Genomic DNA, 19,387 nt, shown 5'->3' on the forward strand with positions numbered 1-19,387 from the left:
CTCTCTGTCTCTGTCTCTCTGTCTCTCTGTCTCTCTCTCTCTCTCTCTCTCTCTCTCTCTCTCTCTCTCTCTCTCTCTCTCTCAGAGATGTGAATTCTCTCCAAGATGTTGTCATGTTTCAGTTTTAGTTTCTGCTGCTCTGTGGTCCACATACTCTGGCAATCTCTGAATTCAGTGATGCAGAACAGTAGTGCTAAAAATTGCTGTTCCTATCCTGATATGCTTCTTAAGCAGAGTGCCTAATCTTTTAATTTTATATCTAGCTCCTTCTGTGCTACATGGGTTAACTGAAGGGTAGTTGCAATATTTAGTGGGACCTCATTCATTCAGTAAAAATGCATTAAGTATCTACTATGTGAAAGGCACTGTACTGAGGATTTTGGAAACAAAACTGAATGAAATATAGGCATCCTCTCTGTCTTTAAAAACTTGTAATCCATTAAAGGTATAAGGCATATATCCAAAGTGATAACAGAGCTCAGTGGAAGGGAGAGATTACTCTTTTTAATTGAACATATACAGAAGGATTAGTGAAAAGCGTAATGAAATAAGATAAAGAATAGATTATTAAGGATTCCATCATGATGAAATAACTATAAAGTGATGTATCAAATTTGTTTTGCAATAGGAAAGCACTAAAGATATGGATGGATAAAAACTCCAAATCTGTTCAGTACTAGGAAAAATAATGCTCAATACCCTTGTAAAATGCTAAGGGAATAGACTTATTATTTCTTATGTTTGTACAGGTGTTTCATTTCATTAAAAAAAGTTTTTAATTCCATAGATCTCCCAGTACAGAAGATTTTAATTGTTGATTCTCTCAATTAATCAGACCATTGTCACTGAACTTTTTTCTGGGTCATGTCTGCGTTTACTGAATTCATGGGGCAAATGAAATTAAAATCTGTGTTAGTATATTACTCATTCAACATTCCAATTTAATACTGAGACTAATTTGTTAGTTATTGAAAATTTGAAAGAATGTTAATCACTTTTTAACTGACCATTGGAGTAAATAAGCTTAATAAACTGTGGATCCAATTGGACACTTCTGCTTACAGCTATTACAATGAAAAGTCAAAAGGTCTGTTGAGGAAGAACTATATTTTACACAACAATTGTTCCTAAGCCTTTTATCTATCACTCCACATCTTAGAAATCATTCTTTAGGATATCCCTTTGTCCTACTACAAAATTACTTTAGCCCGTGTTCCCAGAGCTTGAAACAAATCAGTGTGGGCCCAAATGAAATCATGCTTTAAGAAATGAGCATTTTAAAAAAAATCCAAAACATGACACATCATTAATATTTCTCCAACAAGTATTAATAAGCCCAGCACACTATGAAAATAGTAATTTTCACTTCCATAGAAGAGCTTTGCATGTTACCTCGTCCTGTGAGGTGTCAAGGGCAAGCACTTATCACTTCCATGTTACATTTTTTTGGATCATGAAATCATGAGTTTTAAGGGACCTTAGAACTATCTAGCTCAGATCCTTTATTCTACAAATGAGGAAACTGAAGTTAATAGGTTTTAAACAAGTTGGTTGACAAGATGATTCTGACAAACTTGTGATTCCATCTACTTGGAGGCTGAGGCTTACGGATCTCTTGAGGGTTTTGAACTGTTGTGGCTTATGCCAATTAGTTGTCTGCACTAAGTTCAGCATAGATATGGTAAGTCACATGAGGATTAGACTACTTGGTTGCCTCAGAAGAAGTCAACAGAGCAAGTTGGAAATAGAGTAGGTCAAAGTTTATGTGCCAACCAATACAGAGATCAAGCTCATGAGAAACCTTAAACTTCTAGGCTAGGAGAGACAGGGAGACCCAATCTTGAAAAAAAAGTAATTTGCTCAAGGTCACACTTCTGAGTAGCAAAACCAGGCTTCAAATTTGGGTCTCAAACTGATATGAATGCTCTTGCTCTTTCCTCTATATCAAATCAATCATCTCATTTAAGGTAAATCTAGTTTCTTAGGATGAAACACTATAGGATTATGGGATCATTGATTTTGGACTAGAAGGGACTTTGGAGGTTATCTAGTCCAACCTACTCAATTTAGAGGTGAGGAGACTGAGACCCAGAAACATTATATATTTTGTTCATGGTTACAGAAAACAGTCGGGAGAAGACTGGGATTCTAACACCTCTGACCCTCATCCCAGTGCACTTTTTACTACACCATGTTTCCTTTTTGGTAGTGTACACTTTGGGAGTTGACTTCTTTTTTTTCCAATGGCAATAATGGTGTTGAGTTTCAAATTTTCTCCCCCTCCTTACCTTTCACCTTCCCAAAACAGCATGAGATCTGATATAGGCTCTACATATATTAGAATGTTTTTCTGACCTCATTTCTTACACATATTCTTATTTTGGCTGTGTCTGCTGAGCACAAAAATAAAATGAAGACTTAAAAGTCATACTTGCAAAATTTTAGGTAACCACACCAAATACTTGAAGTCCTAAGTGGGGTAAACTTTAGCATTCTTTATCTTGAGGAAAAGCTTATAGAGATTTCTAACAAGTTTTCCCTTCTAGCTTCGAGATATCAACACTTATTCTTCTATAAAGACAAATGTTTTCCTATTGATTATGGCCACACTTTTCTAACTTCCTTCAAAGATGGCCTCAACATCCTACTGGAACATCTTGGTAGCCCATAGAATTTGGGCGCAAATAGGCCCCAGAACATATTTCTGCACCAATAGTTACCTTTTCACTGAATTTTTGAAAGTTGAAAAAATCTGATTGAAAGGAAAGAATATTAGCAATTTGACTTAAATTATGGTTAGTTTTTGATAAATTGAAGTATTATAAGTAATCTCAGGGTTAAAACCAGTACCTTAAAATGTATTTTAATTGTAAAATGCAGCTTGTCAGCTAAATGCTTTTGCTCTGCTTATGTGCACCTGCCATATAATACCTGAAGCAGATTTGGACTTATATGATTAATGGATACAACTCAGAGTCCTTTCTGTAGGATGGGCCTGCAGGGTTCTGGTCATTTGGGATTTATTTATTCTCAGTTTTGTGACAGCAGAGCAAGCCCTGAGAATACATTTTAGCTAAAACACCCACAAAATTCTTAAACTTACTTTAAAAAGGAAAAAAAAATATTTCTTTTTATTTTTGAACAAAAGACAATATATTAGTACTTCATTTTAAGGTTAGAATTCACATTTTAAGTCCATATAATGGTAAATTAATTAAGACTTAGGGAGAAATAAATGAAAAGCTTCTATCTCAAATATTATTTAAATGTAGTTCTTTATATGGTTAAAGCCTTTATGTGTTTACAGTAAATTAAAATTTTGACTGTCTAGCTTTGTATCAATTTCCTTCAAATAACAACTCATCCATCTTGTTTTTCTGTTGTAAAATTATTAATAATTTAAAAATCAAAAGTTGATAAATACAGATGTTAAAAGAGTGGTTCGAGGTTTCCCATCATTGACACATTTTACCTTGGATAGGAGGATGCATTTGCCTTTGTATTAAAGTATATACAACATTAAATATGACCATTTCTAGGCAATACCAAATAATTGTAGTGAAACTACAAAATGTAATGATTTAGCTGAAAATGGGGTGACTAGAAAAAACAAATGGTTTTAGCCTTTAATTACAGAGACAGAAAGATGCTAAATCTAAGTTTTGCCATTTACTATCCCTGGCCCCTTGAGCAAGACATGTACACCCGCTCCAGGATTTCTTTTCTCATTTTAAAAATGAAAGGGTTGGACTATAAGACCTAAAATGTCCCTTCCACCTAGGACACCAGATAGCATAAATCCACATTGAGTCCCATGTCCTCCCAATTTATACTCTAGCTATTTCAGTATCATCAAGATGGACAATTCAATACAAATAATTTATTGGGCCCCTTCAATCATTTGATGCTCAACTCCTGCTTCATTTTTAAAAGTTATCTTGATTATTTTGCTTATAATTTCTTAAACTCTTCTGAGTATCTGCTGACAAGGACTTATGGCACATTCTTATGTATTTGGACTGGATATAAGATAAGACAACTAGACACCCTAAACTTTTCTGACTTCCCCTCAACTTACTTTGAATCTTAGAGTCTTGTGGAACTCTTTAAAACAAATGACAAAATATTATTTTCAAAAGAGAATCCCCCTTTCCCATATATATATATGCACACATACATACATATATATGTATACACACATATATACACATATATACATATATATATATACACATATACACACACACACACACACACACATATATATATATATATATATATATATATATATATATATATATATATATATATATATACATACCCTAGTTTCCAGAAGAAAATATAGGCATAATTTGAAAGGTAGATTATATAGGAGGGGCTCCTGAAGATCTAAGTGAAGGTTAAGGTAGAGAAAGTGGTATAGAGACAGGGGAAATATGGGGCTGATATTGACTTATATGAGGATAGGGAGAATAGTGGACAGGCAATAAAAAATGATAGTTATGGAATGGAGAATTTGCTTAGGCATCGTACACCATAGTATAGCAGGAAATCTGAGTGGAATCATAAGGCAGTGTAGTCCTAGTCCCATGCTTTTCATTTTAGCAGTATTATTAGTGATTTGATGATCTTTCCCTGAACAAGGATGAAGCAGGATGTGAGTCTCTGGTCACAGTTGCCCTCCAATACTCAATCATATTTGCTTTGTCTCAAGCATATCAATATATCATATTGTCTCAGTATATCATATTGTCTACTCTAGAGTGAAAGGGTCCTGGAGCATATCATGATCTCCAGCTTATAAATGAATATTTTCCATTTCTCTGTCCAGTTGTAGGCTATAATTCTGAGAATATTTTCTGCTTTGGTATATTCCAGTCAGTCAACATTGAGCACCCACTATGTGACAGAAAGGTGCAGCTTGGTGGCATGGTGGATGGAGCACTGTGCTTGGAATCAGAACTCATCTTCAATAGTTCACATTTGACCTCAGACACTTACTAGCCATATGACCTTGGGCAAGTCATTTAACCATGTTTGCCTCAGTTTCATCATCTGTAAAATGAGCTGGATAAGGAAATGGTAAGCTACTCTAGTACCTTTGACAAGAAAAATCCCAAAAGGGATCACAAAGAGTCAGAGAGGATGGAATGACTAAACAGTAAATGTGACAGGAATGGTGCTAAGCAGTGAGGATATAAAGAAAGGAAAAACAAAAACAAAACACATGTCCTGCCCTCAAGGATCATGCATTGTGATGGGGGAAATGCACAAAAGAACATAGAAGAGCACTGTGGTGGAGATGAATGTAAATAGCTCAGGAAAGTGGTGGAGAAGTCTAGATGAGTATAGCATCATGAGAAATGAAGAAACTGCTCACTTGGACTCCTTCCTGAACTGGAGTTTCTGGGAAGACAGCTCTCTACCCTCCAATTAGAGGGACAATAGAGTTCAAAGGGTACTGATACAGTATGTATTTAAGGGCTAAAGTGATTATGAAAGATAAAGAGATTTCCAGGATATGATAGAAAAGTCCAGGAAAGTTTGGATGGGAGACGTGTATGTTTATTTCCAAGGCCATTCATTTAACAAAGAAATCCTTATTTAATATCAGTATTGTACAAAGGTCTCTGATAAAGTCTTGTGGAGAACTCAGATTTGGAGTAACAAAAAAAAAGACAGTTATAAAGATGAAGAGAATAGATACTTGTCCACTTGGAGCTTAGAATTTCAGACTAATTGTGAAAGTATAATACAATTTTAAGACCCTTATCAATAGCAATAAAGCATTTTCCTCTCAAACTTCAGGAGGCACCCTCCCCTTATTTTGTCCCTAATGGAATGACTTAAAATATAGTACTTTGAATGTATTAACCTGCATATGAGTCATAACTATCTACTAGGCTATAAACAGCATTAACACAACGGTAGAACCTTACTTAAATTTCAAATCACCCGCAGGGACTAGTAGAGTACTCTGAATTAATGAGTGTTTAATAAATGTTTGTTGAATTATTTAGCAGAAAATGATAAATGTGATCATTGTTTTATCTGTGTTATAAATATGAAAGAACCCCTTTAGGGACTTTTACTATTCCAAATAAATCCTTGTACCTTCACCATATTATTTTCCAACATTTTCCAAAATTTTTTGAGAGTGGTGTTTTGATTATATTTTTTTTCCATGTACTACACAGCAATTAACACAATAGTAGACACAGTATATCTCTACACATGACTGTGAAATTGAATTGGATTGCCTTGAATGTATACTCGAGTATAATGTTAATGACTGTCAAGATAATGGAATGCTTGGTATGGCAAGGTGAGAAAAAGATGACCACAGTTAGCTGCATGAAATAAAAGAATAGTCTTGAATAATAGCTTTTCAGTATAAACACTGTAAGGTCCAAACAAGATTTCTAGTGTGTCAAAGATGAAAACACTTCATCCATGCACATTATTAAATGTTCTTGACATTTCAGTTTGGATATTTCAGTAGTAAGACAGCATGAGTAATCTCTATCAGGTTTTCCAAGTATTTTCCTTTCCATTCCTTACTGCTACTGAGTTAGAAATTTGCCCTTCAGGGAATTAAAGACTTCTCTCAGCAATTTCCTCCCCTGACCATTTTATCACAAATCCCATCATGCCAAGGTATTTGATTCAGCTTCTCATACTAGAACTGTAAAAAAAAAAAAAAAAAAAACAGATGTATTGGGGAGTGGGGAGCATAACAATTTGTAGAGTTTTTTTTTTAATTCAAATAAATGAAGGGAAATGTTTTCAATTTTATCTGACATAAGCAAACATGATTTTTAAATTCTAAGTTGCAGAAAATCCCAAGAGCCCATGTGTGTGTCTGCCAAGTAGAATTTGAATTTCAGTAATTAGTGGAGTTATCCTGGTGGTGGCTGGAATTACTTTATTCCTCTTTCCTCTGCTTCAGAGAGCAAATACAGAAGACACTAAATTATAATCCCGTGGTTTAGATAAAGAAAGATAGTACATTTTGTCCAGAGCTGGTAGATATGTGTAGTGCAAAGTAAAGCACTAATGCAGTAAAGTCCTGAATACTGTGTGAGAGAGACAGACAAAGAGAGACAGAAGTAGAGACATAGACAGAGTAAATGTACATCAACTTTTCAATGAACCGACAACCATTATTCAATGAGCAGAAAAAAAAAAAAAACCCAGCATATCAATCTGGACAAAATGACCCAGTTTTCCCAAACTGATTTTTACTATTTTTTTTTTTATTCAGTGGTTGGCCATTCATTACATAGAATTGCAAACGACTCAAATCTTTAGAAATAAAATATATCATTCCAGACAAATCCTTTTACTTTGCAAATTAGGAAACTGAGGCCTACAGAAGTAAAGGAATTTGGAATAAGAAGACTTGGTCCTGAATCCTGGCTTTGTCACCTACTTGTGGTGGGACCTCAGACAATTCAGTTGACCTTTCTGGGTTTCAATTTCTTCAACAGTAACATGCAGAAAATACTGGGTTGCATGGCTCACAGAGTTGTAGAGCTGTTGTGAGACTCAGATGAGGCGATTAATACAAAGAGCTGTGTTAGCCTTAATGTCCTCTCTTAATGTGATCAATTACTTATAAAGGTCATAAAGCTGCTAGTGACAGGCATAATACTGTAACACAAGTCTTATTTTTAAATACTCCATACTTTTTCTAGGTCTTCAAGTGGACACTGGTTCACAGAATCATAGCTTTAGAACAGAAAAGTTTTGTTAAAAAAAAAATAACAGTTCAATCATACCATTTTTCAATTAAGACAACAAAAGCATGAAGAGAATAAGTGACTTGCCTGAGGTCACCTAATTGGTTTAAGAAGCAGAATCAGAATTAAAACCCAAGCCATCTGACATCAAAACCAGAGCTCTTTCCTTCACTTTTTTTCTGTCTACAACTTTACTGGTATAGACTTAGACTAAGGAGACTTTTATTTAGCACCTAACTCTTTGTTTCCTTTTTCCAGGACCAAAGAAAAGGATCACCCAGGAAATTAGAGGCAAAACCTTATCTAGAGAGGAATAGACTATGGAACTGATGATGTTCAAAAATTTCTTTGAGCAGTTTAATCCTAAACCTTCTCTACTAACTATGCTTGGCCTCTGACAACTTCTTGTGTGCTATAGATAAGATAGCCCTTCCACTTGCAGCTAAAAACACTTTGCAGCATTTAACAAGCATTCCTTAAATGTTTACTGTGGACCAGACATTATTATTTAACCTCTTGGGATACAAAAACCAAACACTTTACATCTTCCTATACCTAGGATCCTTATTCTTATGTTCCTGTTCAAAAATTTCATCCAGCTCTTATCTCTTATCTCTCTTTCCCTTTCTACTCTTTCTAACTCACATCAGAAATACACCACCCCAATCATTGTTCTATTTAGCGTTCTTTCCCTTTGGAATCCTTCATATATTGTGAACAAACTTCCTATCATATTTGGTTTATTCTTCTTATATTCTTTCACCTCTTCAGGTTAATGAAGATTCCACATCTCTGGCAGCACTCTCAAGTGCCTCTCCACCTAATCCTTTAATTTTCTTATTCTTTATCCTTGATTCTTCTCTCTTTTCCCTTTACCTCCTCCCCTCTTCATCATCCTATGTAATTTAATTATCATCACTATGTAGATGACTCTTAACCCTATCATGCCATTGTCATTCTTTTCTCACTGGCTTGGTTCCATATTTCCAGTTCCAAGCTAGATATCCCTGTTTGAGAGCTCCATCCCAATTTCAAACTCAGCCTGTCCCAACCTAAATTTACAATCTTTCTGTGTTAAATAGAGATAGTAATCTCTATATATCTCATAGAATTGATGTGACATGTAATTGAGAATTTATTTGAAAACAAACATGCTATGCAAACTATAAAATAATATACTTAAGGCATTATGCTATTAGAAGATTTAGAAGTCAGAAAATGTGGCTTTGAATTTTGGACAATTGCTGACTATGTGACAGTAGGTAAATCACTCAATCACTAATAACTTCTCATAAGCAGGGACTTGTTCATCCATAAAACAAGACTAATAAATTGCTTATATTATCTGCCACCAGAACTATTGAGAGAGAAATGCTGCAGAAATTGAAAAACAATCAGTAGATGTAAACTGTTACTTTCATCTCCACAACTATAAAAGCCACCTAGAATCAAGGCTAATGTGCTGGATAAGATGCTGGTAGACTTTGGAAGTTATATTGAATCATTTTATTCAGATTTGAAATATACTTTTCACCTTGTTGATAATTAGACGACATGATTGAATGATAAGCCATTTGAAATTCCCCAAGGCTGTTTGTGTTGCATTTAGTTTAACACATGAAGAAAAGAGGTAGGGTTCAAAAGGCATACACTTTGGAGGATCAATGGTCACTTCCTGAGTGCCCCACATCTGACTCATGGAAACTTTATTAAATCACCTCTTCCCTCCTGACCTCTATTTATTCGTTAGTAAAAATGAAGCATTTAGATTAGATCATCTTTAAGTTATAAAGTCCTATAATTCTAAGACTGGACTCCTTTCTTTATCTCTGCATAATAATACTTAAAGGTGAAGCATGATATTTTTCTTAAGCTAAGAAAATTCATCCTATGAAGTATGTCTCCTCCCCCCACTCCCATGGCATATAACATAGTCTATTAGTTAACAAATACACAATTGGTGAAAAAGAAAGGATATGACCAAAACAGAATAAGTACCATCAATAACACCCACCAAAAAGTGGACCTACCCAATAGTTTGTGAGTGATGAGATGGAAGACAAGGAAGATAAGAAATTAATCATAGGTACTACTGGTTTTCTAAGTGACCTAGATCAAATCACTTCATTTCTCTGTATTTCAGAGAGATTCTTTAGAAAATACAGGGAACAATATTTTCACTACCTTTTTCACAAGATTACTGTGAGGTCCAAATGAAGTAATGTATATTTCACACTTTATAAGTAAGTCATACTACCTCTATTAGCACTAGCACTACCACCACCACCACAAATATTACTCTACTATTAACAATAGTATTCAAAATGTTAGCAACAACTAACTTAATTCAGCTGAATCTTTCAACTAATTGTGTTCTTGCTACATAGAGATAGCATACTGCATTTAGAAAAAAAAAAGATCTTTAGTCTCACAAAGCCATGTTCACTTCATTCTAAGGTGGCCACAAAGAAAATTAAGTGACTTTTTCTTGGGATGGGCATGTGGGAGGGCTTATTCTTTTGTTGATAGTTGGGTTATAGCACCCTATAGATTGCTCTCTAGAATCTTGGTTAGTTCCATCTAGATTCAGATCATAGATCATAGGATTATAGGATCATAGCCTTAGAGCTGAAAGAAACTTTAGAAGACATCTAATACAACCTGTTGATAACTGATAAGCAAACTGAGGACTAGAGAAGTTGTGACCCAATCAATATCAAACAAGTAGTAAATGAAAGAACTAAGATTCTAACCCAGGTCATCTAATTCCAAACATATCACTCTTTCTATCACTAAACCACATATTGATTCTTGATCATGCCTACTGTAACTTTAATGTATTCTGTGCTACTTTTCTTTTTATTGTTTGAGGAAAATATCACTAGTTCTATTTATGCTTAAGGCATTATCCTGACCCACAAATAGAATACAGAGGAAATAAATTTTCTTGACATTTCAATGTGGGGGCAGGGAGAAGAATGTTGCTAAATAAGAATAGCATGTAGAAAAAATATCAAAATAGAATTAACTGAAATGTACAGAGGAAACAACGAGTACAGGAGCATAATGTTTCTGAGGAAAAAGAAAAAAAAAAACCTGTGGCTTAAAGGATACAGCAGCTTATAGCTGAACATTTGTATGTACTAGATAACAATACTATTTTTTAAGTTAGGTGTTTGTAATCTGAGTAATTAATTTATTATTCATGTATTAAAAACCTCCTATGGAGCCATTGCTGAACCATTAACTGAAGTCACCAGGGTGCAAAGGGGAAGGAGCATGTAGCCAATTCTATCATTTCCTTCTCTTCACAAATACTACAATATCCCCACATCTCAAAATTGACAATAATTCCCCTTCCCCCATCCCAAATCAGGGTCATTTCCACATAGGTATATGAATGTTCTTGAAATCCTCTATATTTCTGAGAGCACTTGATTTCTGTCTTAAAACACATAAGCCATTGTCGAAGAGTTATCTGAAAGCAATTTCCTAGGAAGCTCAACTATTTTTACCATAGAGTATAGCACTTCTTCAAACATACTCACAAATATTAGACTTTAATTTTTGTTGCCAAAGTGTGGTTAATTCAGATGAATTACTTCCTTCCCAGAATCAAGTACCTCCCCGTTACATAATTATCATCATGACTATACAAATGCCTCAAATCATAAAAGTTAATATAACTTGTATTAATCAGAAAGGGAAAGAAAATCTAGTACTATATTTCTAGGAATCAAGGTGGAAAGAGAATACAGGAAATTCAGTCAATACACATCTATCTGAGCCATTACTATAGAAAAAACATACATTTCTCCAGGGTGTCATGAAAACAACAACAACAAAAAAGGTGGAAGGGGGGAAAAATGTGACTTTCCCTCCTAGAATTTTTCATGCATTACACAGTTCTCTTAAAAACCCAGCCCTGAGAGAAGCCATAAAATTGTTCTTGAGGTCACCCTGAGTTTGTTCTCTGGTACCTAAGCATGGTATCAAGTAAAATATTTTGATCTTGTCTCATCTTCATGTCCTTGAAATAGCTTCCTTAACCATTTAAAATTTATTATAGCTTTGATTATTACATCATCTCTAGTGCAAGTCATATTGAAGCTTAGAAGATCAAATGGATATGTATTTCTGGGGTAGATTCAGTTTTTTTAAAAAAGTGGAGAAGAATATTGGATAAAGAAAGATGGGAATGAGAAAAAGAAGATCTGATAGCTTCCCTACACCCAACAGAAAAAAGTTTTGTTTTTTTTGTCTCTCTGCCTTTGTTCATGCATCTGACAGACACTTTGGTCCCTGCCAGTTTACTGATATTCTGTCCTTGGTTTGTTCACTTCATCTTCATTATCAGATTCATTTCATTTGAAGGGAGAGCACACAGAAGGCAGTTGTGATAGAAATGTGCCTTTTGATGGCAAAGCAAAAGGGGTGAATTGGAATGGAATGAGTAGGATTGAAAAATGAAAACATGCCTCTGGTAATTGATGTTTCTCTCCCTTCCAGACATCTTAGTGAGATTGAGACAACCAGGGAATTTACAGGACATCAGGAAGCTTTCTCAAGTCCTCTCTCTAATGTTACAATACATGAATAAGGAAATAAAAATAACCTGAGATTTGGGAAGGGAGTAAGTAGGGAAAGAGAAGTTACAAATGAAGAGAAGGAATGAAAGGGGAAGGAATGGAGAGAGGAGAGAAAGAAAGAAGGGAGGAAAGAAAAAGAGAAGAGAGAGAAGGGGGAAGGGGAAGAAAAGAAAGACAGAAGGAAAAGGAGAGAATAAATGAGGGAAAGATGGAAGGAAGCAGGAGGGAAGGGAAGGAGGTAAGGACAAAATGAAGGGAAAGGAGAGAAAGAAAGAAATAAAAGGAGAAAAAGTTATTGAAACAAAAGAAGAGCAGAAGGCATACCAAAAAGGACAGATTTAAAAGTAATGTGTTGAGTTATTTTTATAACATGAAAGCTGTAAATACTAGAGATTCGCAATCTTATATAAAGTCCTCTCTCTTCTGCAATGTATAAGAAAGTGTTCATTTTAATTGGTTTAGTTATATATGTCAGCAAAAATAAATAGAGAGATATGAATTAGGTTTCTAAGATGGTATAGATCCTGGTACAAAGTCAGAATTCGCTGGAAGCAGGAAGAATGCCCTTAGCACTGGACACTGCCATTGTTGTTATTTGCGTAATTATTGTAGCCATGATCACAATGACAATGATGGTATCACTGAACATGGCAAAGTAGTTAGAGGTCCAGGCACTCTTACTAGATAAATATATTTTCAGGCAAAAGACAGTTCGCTTTCAATGCAATTAAAAGTAAAACAAGAAAATGAAGTTTAATGGGGAATACATGGACACACAATATATATGTATATATGTATGTATGTGTATATATGCAAATATACATATGTGTATGTGTATATACACATACCATATATAATTTTCTTTGTTCCTAGTTTATCTTCCTTTGACAAGAAATTTTAGTCAAACATAAATTCTCCTTAAATTTTGAATCCATTTGCCAAAAACAAACAACACAAAAATTGCTGAATATTTTCATGTGTATTTTTCTGATAATATATGAGGAAGAAAAGTCTACAAAGAGGCTCTGTTGGGACTTACTATAAACAAAAATTAATAGTGCATGTCATTGGCATTTACTCTTCATTTACTTGAAATGACTCTTCTCTTCTTGTGAAAATAGGGATAAAGATAGAGGCTGGACCAATGATTTCATTGGTAAACAGAACTCTCAGGTGAGGAAACTCCCTCTGTCAATGCAAGTTGCTTTCTTCTCTTCTACTTTCATTTTTAGAGAAATGCTCCAACCACTGAAAAGTTAATGAATTGTCCAGGATCGAAAAGTCAGAAGCATCAAAGGCAGAACTTGGTGCCAGGTCTTCCTGTATTGAAGGACAGCTATGCTGTCTCATATTTTGAGAATGCCTGTCTATAAATTGTATGATGCCTTACTAAGAATCAAATATATTCTTTCACTGTAAATGGCATTTGAAAAAACTGAGGTCATATATTAACAGTTGTATATTTTCTAAAAAATGAAAAATACAGCAATTGTTTGGTGAAACTGAATTATTCAAGGTTTTAGAATACCCTGACTGAATTCTCAATGTACTACAGAATTTAACAGCTGAAAAGATCCTTGGTGGTCATCTAATTCAATGAATGCCCACTATGGTAATCTCCAATAAAAGATGACTCATCACCTCCCAGGGATGTTGATAAAGGATTTCCCCTCCTCATAGTTTAGAAAATATATAATGTTTATCCCTCTTCACTCTTTTACCTAAGAACAGGACTTACTCCTGAGAGATTCAGGGTCACAGTTTCATTCTGGATGCTAAATGTATTATAATTAATCTTCTCTTGAAAATTTTAAAAAGGCAAAAATTGAATTTAGAATTGTTATTTCAAAGTTATGAACTTGAGCATTTTATTGATTTTACCTGTAACGTAAATGATTTTTAAGACACAATAGACAGGCAGAAATACAGAAAGAGACAACATCACCACCCTGGCCCTCCTAACTACACTCTTCTGCTCTGCCATGAAGCAGAACTCTGACTGTCTTGCTCTCCCTCCTGTCAACATAATAAGTTTTGTAGGCACATTATGAAGACCAGTTAGAAACATCAGCCCAGAGGCTTTGATTCTCTGTGCTTTTATCTGCTGCCTGCAGGCAGCCTCAGAATGGGAGAGAGGCTGATGCCCTCATTAGGGCTATTGGCAACAAACAGTGTCTTCCTGTTCCCGCAGCATGACTATCCTGCCTTTCTGATTCTGTGGACACTGCCAGCCCCAGCATCAATTAAAAGAAAGAATTGTTTCCCCATCCTTATCACCATACGAAAGTTCTTACAATTATTCTTGGGGGAAATAAAAATGAGGAATACCCTACAGCATAAAGTAGTGAATCCAGAAGTGATGTAAACTGCAGTTGGTTAGAGGGGGGAAAATTCCTAAAGTCATCCAAAGGCAAGAGTACTACTTCAATAAGAAAGGCAAATGGGTACTTGGTAAACTGAAAGAGAGAAGAGATAATGTACAACTCACTACTCAAAGTTTCAGAACATACTGTTAAATATAGTGTATCTATTTTTATTTTTAAAAGAGTAAACTTTTAATTACCAAACTGTAGTTTAACCATGCCATCTTTATCAGAATGGAGACACAAGGCAAAACTTTATCTCAGTTCTTATTGTTTTATGTTGTGTTTTCTTTGTATAGTAGAACTAAAATTCATTTATACAAAACTAAAAATATTATCAGATAATAGAATTATTTTGATCAACCCAGTCCTTTTCATGTCTTATATGGCTATCTAATGAAGGCTCCTATGTAAATATTCCATAAACACATGTTTCCACACAAAAGTCTATAGATTCCTTCTGTAGATGTATATTTTGATCACAGACATACTGAATAATAGTGTTAGAGCCAAAATGGACTTTACAAATCACCTACCCCAAAATTCACTCATTCTTTAAGGAAGGAAATTGAGGAATAGAGATATTAAGTAATTTCCTTATAGTTACAAGGTAGTTAATGTCCACCAAAAGAAATGACAGGCATTTATTTACTACCAAGAATTATATATATATATATATATATATATATATATATATATATATATATATATATATATATATATATATATGTATATGTATATTTGGAAATGATATGAACTCAAAGACAAACTCAAAGACAAAATTCCTGTACACCTCTTTATGTGGGAATCTTCACTCTAATAATCTGACAGAGCACAATCCCATAGAGAAGTTGGATGAGGTTATGCTTTTCTAGCATACTGTTGACAAGCCGTGTATTTAGAAAGATGACAGAAGTTTTTCAGTATCCACAAACCCAAGAAAAATGAGTGAATCAAGAATCAGATCTAGGACAAGGGAGAAACTAAAGACCCCTTTATCACTAATATTATAGGGAACATACATCTATTTCTAAAGTGAGAAGGAACTAAAAAGCACAAATAGAACAACATCCAAAAAATATGCATGCATGCACACACACACACACACACACACACACACACACACACACACACACACACTGAAAAAAAAATGAAGCCATCAGTCTTTTCAGGAAGTTATTGTTTTCTCTCTCCAATCCATCCACAACACACAGCTACCACACTGATAGCCCTAAATTGATCATGTCACTCCAAAGCTGAAGAAATTCTAATTGTTCCCTGTTGTCCCTAGAATAAAATACAAATTCCTCATTTTGGCTTCTAACTCCTTTCTCAATCTGGTGCTGAGCTTCTTTTCCAGGCTTAATCTTTATCGCACAGTCCACATTTGAGCCAAACTGACCTACTTCTTGTTCTCCCTACTTGAAAATACATACTCTGAATGCTTGTCCTTATAAAGTTTGTCTTCTATGCCTAACAGCTCCTCTATCATCACTTCCATTTCATAGAATTCAATATTTAACTCTAGTGACCCCTCCTACAATAAACATATGGTGACATACTCCTCCACACCCACCCCCAACCCAGCATATCCACAGTTGCTAGGGCACTTTCCTCAGAAATTAATTGAATTTCCTTTTAAAACTACATTATTTTAATTTTATCTGTAAATGTGTACGTTGCTTTTCACAAATAAAACATAATTTCATTGAGGGTAAGGACCGTTGCTCTCTTCTATGTTTGTAAAAGTATACAACATTGTGGAGCAACCATTTCCTTATTTATAAAGCTGGCACATTAACCAAGTGCACAGTTTACTTCTCATGACTTTTGTATGGACATGTAAATGCATTTTGTAAGCTATAAAACATTATATACATGTCAAATGTTTTTACTATAGTTGAAGATGATGGTTCACAATAATAAAATTAACAAATAGAGATTTAAAAAACCTTTCTCCTGTCTTACATGACTTGTAATCTTATATATATATGTGCATGTTGTTACATATGCATTTATTCAACCATGTGAAGGAAAGTCACACTATAATTACATAAAAGAAGAACCTCAGTTTCCTTTCCTTTAAAATAAAGATAATAATATCTTTCCTGATTCCATCTCTTGGTTATGATAAGGTTCATATGAGTGTACATGTATATGTAGGTGTTTATACATATATACACATATATGTATATGTATATATGTGTGTACATATGTGTACATACACAGATAAAAACACAAACACACACATATTGGTGAGAAAAAGCGAAACAAAAAAAAACCTCTCAAGTTCTCTCAAGAATTTTGGAATTGATTGAATGGCATGATAGACACTGGCACAGGATTGCCCAGCATGACATGACCTCATTAGAGAAGATTCTGTGCTCTATGAACAAAGTTGAAATAACTAAAAAGAAATGAGAAATGTTCAGATTTAGAGAATCCACCACAAATGTTCACATGGACTATTTGTGTCCTACCTGTGGTAGAACATTCCAAACTCATATTAGTCTGATTAGCTAGTCGAACACACTGTAACTTGACTCTAACATCCTGGTGCCATTTTGGTCCTCTTCATTAACTAAGGACAACAACAATCTATATGTACATCTACATCCACATATATGTGAATATATAGGTGCATATATACATATATGTGCATATAAATACACATGTATGCATATGTGTATACATACACATATGTATATGTACAACAAATTTTTTTTAAAATATTGACTTCTACACAAATTTAAAGCATTTTTATTGTGGGTGAAAATGAAAATAATGATAGTTCCTGTGATATAATATCTGAGTATAATAATATATGGAGATTTGCATTCCTTGCCTCCTATCTCAAAATAATATGATGTAAAATAATATGGCATTCCACTGTTACAAATGGAGAAACAAAACCACTGATCATTAAAAATGGAATAATATTTGAATGTTTAAATGACTAATCAAAATTAGCAACAAAAACAGTGAGGTCCACCATGCAAACTGTTGCACCAATTAAATTTTGTTCTAGAATAAAGATTTTATTTTGATAAATAAAAGGCATTATATTGCATTTGCTTTTCAGAATAGTTATCTAACTTGAAGAATTCAGCTTGAAATTTACTTTTAGTGACTTACACCTTTTCCATGTCTTTCTGTGTCTAAATATATTTTACTGAAGGTCTCTGATTCGGAAAGCTGTGTGATGTGACATGAAGACAAGCCTCTCTGGCATGCTGACAGTTTCTTCCCAGATGTTACAAGAGCATTTGTCTCACAATGTCTGTACTAAACCACACAGAGTGACACCAATGAGCAGTTTTCTCATTACATTTTGCTGAAGATTTTGCAAACTCTGGGACTAAGATCTATTTCTGAGGCCCCTTTTTAATCTTTTAACAACAAATGCAAACAGTAGGGGAGTTTGAGTAAGCATAAAAGATATACTTGAGGAAAAATTATATTGCCTAGATCTAGACAATAGATTCCTAACTCATTTTTGCAGTAATAGGAAAGTCAAGAGAATGGTGAATTCAGAGAAGCTTCTAACTGTCAGCAATTAGGCTGAGAGCTGACAATTTGGAGCTTCTCTGTATTCACCAAATCCCTTTTTAAATAAGATTTGTTCTATGAAGTTGGGATTCAAAAGACCACCCTTGAGGAACTAGAGCACCACATGTGGCCTTGAGGCTACAGCTTCTCCACACCTGGCTCTAGCACATAGTAAGCACTTAATAAAAACTTATTGGCTGAATAGGAAATAAGACTTAGGCTAAATTGCTTTGGAAACAACAAAAAAAGAATATTTATTTAAATGAAAAAACATATCAGTCAATATACTGTGTGAAAGATCACTACATCACCCAGTACAATGTGTAGTTTCAAACTGGGGACTATTTTACCACACAAAAGGATCTCTGGGTTCCACATATTGAGGTAGAAAACCACATATTATTATTACCTATGTTTTATCTTTGTTTTATTAAATATTTCCTAATCACACTTTAATACAGTTTGAGCCACAATCAGAAGGGCCTCATTTTTGATAGCTCTAGTCTAGAGTTTAGTTTGAAATCATAAATTGAGATCTCTCTCTCTCTCTCTCTCTCTCTCTCTCTCTCTCTCTCTCTCTCTCTCTCTCTCCCTACCTACCTATATATTTGTCTATCTGCCTACTATCTTTATGGTAGCCATGATTTCCTTGACATAGGCTATCCCCAATGAGAAAACATTTCTATTGCTATACAATGACATCTAGTCTATTACTGAGAAGTTTCGTGTCATGCTCTGGGTCATGCAGCCATGTGCCACAGGCAACATTTGATTCTAGGTCTTCCTTATTCCAAGCTCAGTTTTCTATCTACTATATCAAAGCACCATACTGCCTCTCTGCTATGCATATGCTTGTGTGTATATGTATACATATGTACATGCATATGTGATTCTTGGTGATTCATTGAGCCTATCAGGACTCTGGTCAACTCTTTAACATTATAAATTTCAGAAAAGCTTCTGATCTACATTTGGAAAAGTTTCCTACTTGGTAGTTCTTTATCCAAATGAAATCACATCAGGGTAACTCACTCTCAGGTGAGAAAAATTCCTTCTACCAGTTCTGGTTAGCACATTCTCTGAAACTTGTAGCCTTAGAAAGCTTGTAAAAGCACTGAGAATTTAAGTTACATTGCTAGAAAGA

The sequence above is a fragment of the Notamacropus eugenii genome, chromosome 4 (genome assembly GCF_028372415.1).
Source record: "Notamacropus eugenii isolate mMacEug1 chromosome 4, mMacEug1.pri_v2, whole genome shotgun sequence".
NCBI lineage: Eukaryota > Metazoa > Chordata > Mammalia > Diprotodontia > Macropodidae > Notamacropus > Notamacropus eugenii.